This window comes from Cibotium barometz, chromosome 41 (assembly GCF_041138505.1).
Source record: "Cibotium barometz isolate CiBa-2024 chromosome 41, ASM4113850v1, whole genome shotgun sequence".
In the NCBI taxonomy this organism is placed as follows: domain Eukaryota; kingdom Viridiplantae; phylum Streptophyta; class Polypodiopsida; order Cyatheales; family Cibotiaceae; genus Cibotium; species Cibotium barometz.
In genome coordinates, this window is record NC_141086.1 from 43,570,474 (window position 1) to 43,575,169 (window position 4,696).

Sequence of the window (4,696 nt, forward strand, 5' to 3'; positions counted from 1 at the left end):
GCTTGGTGTACATGAGATGGAGTTGAGCTCGAGGGGGAGTGTTGAGATATCGAGCTCATCTAGTGAGGTGGTCCCCCAGGCAGGTCATCAGCGCCAGTGGGATGACAGGCTGTGTGACAGCCATTCTAGAGACTGGCATAGTTATAGCGCCAGCTCATTTAGTTGGGTTCACACTATAATAGAGAACCCTAGTATGTATTTGGTTGAGTACCTTCTTTCATATTGTGTGTACTCTTATCTTTGTTTATGGTGTATTGAGTGTTGTATGAAGAAGAAGAAGATTTTCAGCCTCTCACCTTGTGTGTTCTCTTTTAGGGTTTTGTGAGTGTGTGTATGCTTGTAAGAGCTCAAGCTCTCTTCTCCCCTGCATCTTTTCATAATATATATGTGTGTATATATATATACACACAAACATACATACATACATACATATATACATACATACATACATACATACATACATACATACATATACACACACATACATACATACATACATACACACACACACACACACACACACACACACACACACATACACACATATATATATATTATGTATGTAGCCTAGTATATGTGTATATGTATTTATCGACATACATATATATATATTATTGTGTGTGTGTATAGTCTAATAGATATATTAGACTATATATCTATTAGGCTACACACACACACACACACACACACACACCATATATATATTATATAGCCTAAAGATATATATATATATATATATACATTTATTAAATTACATATAGCCTAGTATGTGTGTGTGTGTGTGTGTGTATGTGTGTATACATAGCCTAAACTATATTCTCTCTCTCTCTTTTGAGCCTAAATGTTTAAAAACGTTTTGGAAAAACATACATTTTCTCTTTATACATCACAACTATTTACAAAACATACTCTCTCTCTCTCTCTCTCTCTCTCTCACACACACACACACACACACACACACACACACACACACACCCACCCACCCATCCACCCACACACACACACGCACACACAATGTTTCAACAACGTATATAATAGAAAAGTATTAAAACGTATTCCACATATATTGAACCATTTAAAAAAAACGTGTTGATTGAGCTCTCACCTTTAAAAGTTGATGAAAACTTGCAACTTTCAAAACTGTAAAACGTGCAAAAAAGAAGAATTTGTTAAAAAATAGATTCTCTCTTTTTACATAACACTCAGGAAAAAGAAGAAGTTTAAAGCAAAAAAAAAAAGTAGAAGGTGAGTTAAGCAAAAGAAAATACTAGAAAGGAATTTGTAACCTATAAAGCGAGTGCACAAAGAAGAAGTTAAAAATAAAAAAAGAAGAAGAGAAAGGAAGGGAGATGCATAGGGTTCCCCAAACAATCATCGACCTACCCTCCTCTCCCCAAAAGCGTCCAAATCTACTTTTTTCAAATTCAAAAAAGATTTCATTGAAGAGAGTGCTTTAAATATTCTTCTTGTTTCTAAAAATGGAAATTCAAATCCATACCTAGTAGCCATGTGGCACATCGAACCTTCTTCCTTAAGATAATATAGAGAAGAAGAGTAAGAAATTAAAAAAGAAGAATCCCACGCATACAAGGGGGCAATGATTAAATGGAATGAGTAGAGATCTCTTACTCAATGAGAAGTCAGGTTGGCAAGTTGATGACTCGAGGCCTTAGAGAAAGATAAACAAGAATGAAAAATTAAAACACAATATTAAAAGTGCACTGCATATAAAGAGAGAGGAGGAACTAAAAACTCTCACCTTTTCTTAAGGTTGAGATCCAGGCTACCCTCTGAGTGGTCTTCTATTTGATCAATGGAGTTAAGCTTCTCCGAATCAAAAAGCTTTTTGTAATAAGATCAACATATATAGACTGTCGTTTCTAATACAAACTTCAAGTTTTCTTTTTTTTTTTAAAAGAAAATAAATGATCCATATGTGTCATAGGTTGTCATATATGTATATTATCGATCACACATTGTCCAAACTTAGAATATATTGAATATAAATGCAATTTTGTCATAATGATATAGTAATTATCATTATGATAAATATTCAAAATATTTCTTTGTGACCTTATGCACAAGGGCATGATGGCATCTAGATATCAGTTATCGTGTTTAGGGCCTATATAGGAACGTCTCTCTCTCTCTCTTACTCACACACACACAAACAAACACACATATATCTGTACATTGATGTATCCTAGTGTTCTTGCGAGTCTTATTCTATCCTGCAAAATCTCTTAGTGATCTGGCTTTTGGCAAAGTCGTGGCCCTCCCTACGCGCCAGGGTCTCTTCCTGCATAAGTTAGTCTCTCTAGTGAAACGGAAGATAATGGCGGCCTGGAATCATGAATTTCTGCCAAATCAACATGTGGGTTTGCATCTGTATTGACATTGGTCTGCATTTCTGACGAAATCTGCGCTTCTAATGCAGCAGAAGAACAAACAACTTCTTGCCTTCCTGCATCGCTAGGCACAGCTGTCTCATTGGAGTGTCTATCCTCAGATGCCTGCAGTACCTGCAAATCACTTTGGCTTTGCACACTTGCAGTTTGTAACGTTGGTGCCCAAATCTGCAAACCTAGTGTATCATCACCGTGCACCAGTGACATACTCGAGCTTCTCTTCGGTCCGCAGATTGCATCAAATTTGATGTACCCGAAAATCGAAACCAAGTAGCCTGCAGCTGCCAGCAATGATATGATCATATACGCTGTTGGCAGAGTTCCAAGCCAGAAGGTCACGAACAAGACTGCAATATCGAGCACGAGATGCAGAAAGGAAACTATGAACAGTTTGAGTCGGAAGGTGCAAAATCCGAGCTGATTTCTGTCATTGGCTTCACTCACAACGGGGCAGAGGGGGCCAATGATCATGCTCACGTAGCTGAAAACGAGTGATACGAGCAAGCGATGGGGATCTCGGAGGCTCTTTGAGAGCGTTTTGGGCGATTGCAGGAGCCAGTAATGGAGGCAGTATGCAGTGATGGTGCCCGCCATGAACAATGGCGGGATGGTATCAGAGGCATGAAATTTGGCCTGGTCTCGGACTGATCTGTGGCGGGAAAAATACTCTCGGATGTGCACAATGATGTTTGTGAAGGTCAAGCAGCGGATGAGACTAGAGAAAAGGGTGAACGCCCCCGCGATGACTCCCGCCGCAGTCATCTGCCTAAACGTCCTGGCATTCTTGGCTATGGACTGCACCGAGGTGCCCCCATTGTAAGCTGCGGAGACGAGAGATGCAGCTACTGAGATTTTGAATGTGGTGGACATGCTCTGGACAAAGACTTTCACTTGAGTGAGGACCAGGTAGGCGCAGAACTGGAGGATAAGCATGGGTACGCCCTCCAACGCACTGCCTAAGATGCAAAACAATCCATTCATCTCCGGGGATCTCAGATTCTGAACCCTGAATCAAGCAAATTTGGATCAATTTTCCTGCACAGGGCTCTAAAATCCCATCCTAATTTATGTAATTAAGCATGCATTGGTGCTTTACACACTGAAATTCGGAGGTAAAGGGTGTAAACTTGTCAAGCCTCATTGACTAAACAGCAGTCGACATGTTCGTGAAGAGTTTTTACCCCTCGCAGCTCACGGTGCGCCAAAGGAGGTTGGAGAGGCGCCAGAGGTGGATGAGAGGCAGGAAGTAGGCAGCAAAGAGGGGGGCATCTCTCCGTGTGTACTTGAGCTTAAAGACGAGGGCGTTGAGGGTGTGGCAGAAAACCAGGATCCCCAGCAGCGCGTAGAAGTAGCCGCCTGCAATCCGCATCGCAATGGCCCTCCCTCTCCCGCCGGGAGTAGTGGACAAAGAGGGTGGAGTACTCCACCAAAACTACCAAGTTGCTGCCGAAATCGAAGAGATAAGTCCCTGCCGACAGGAGTATGCTTACCACCGCCATGCAAGCTCAGGAGCTCCTGCAGTACCTTCTTTCTAGTGCGTGCGTTTCTGCGAGGCACCTTCCTGCTGTCACCTCACAAGGTAGCAACTTCCAACTACAATTCTAATTTCTAATTTCCTTGCGAAAAAGGAAAAAAAGCACGGCGACACATGCAGTTGTTGTCTATATTGCTCTTCTTAGGCCCTTGAATTGACCTTCTTGGTATCCTTGTGAAGAGTCCTATATAGCCAAAATAAAAATAAAAATAAATGGCAGAGAGTTGCTAGAAAAAAGAAACATATCTAAGAAAAGTTGAACACTCCCTACTTTATTTTAAAAAAACACTTGCTATATAGCAAATAAACTAGCAATGAATCATTATATAGTAAACTATGTAGAAAAAGTTGTTATATAAAAAAAATCATAAAACTATATAGTAATTGATCTAAAAAACTTTTTTATACAGCAATCTATATAGTAAGATATTGCTATATAGTAAACAATAATTAACAAACTACTATATAATAAAATATTACTATATAGCAAATCAAAATGTAAAAATCACTATATATTAATGATTATAGAAAAATAATTTTCTAAAAGTAAGATTAGATTTTATTAAGAGAAATAGAATGAAAACCAAGTTTTTTATTTTTTAAGTGTTGTTATTTTAATGATTTCTAAATATACTAGAGAATATTATACTATTATGTAGATATCTAAAGACACACATGTCAACTTTCAAAGAAAGACTAGAGAGATTTAGAGTATTTTTTGCTAAATGTACTAGATAATATTTCACTATTGTGT

The 4,696-nt window shown here is 38.8% G+C and overlaps 1 pseudogene across 1 annotated transcript; it reads right to left on the reverse strand.

Annotated features, from left to right (window-relative positions):
* Positions 1–1,888: 1,888 nt before the first annotated feature.
* On the reverse strand, positions 1,889–3,948 carry LOC147614969 (uncharacterized; annotated as a pseudogene). Its single transcript, XR_015262892.1, has 2 exons — positions 3,590–3,948; positions 1,889–3,414 (listed from the first exon to the last, which is right to left on the reverse strand). The product of XR_015262892.1 is annotated as an uncharacterized LOC147614969 (transcript).
* Positions 3,949–4,696: the final 748 nt, after the last annotated feature.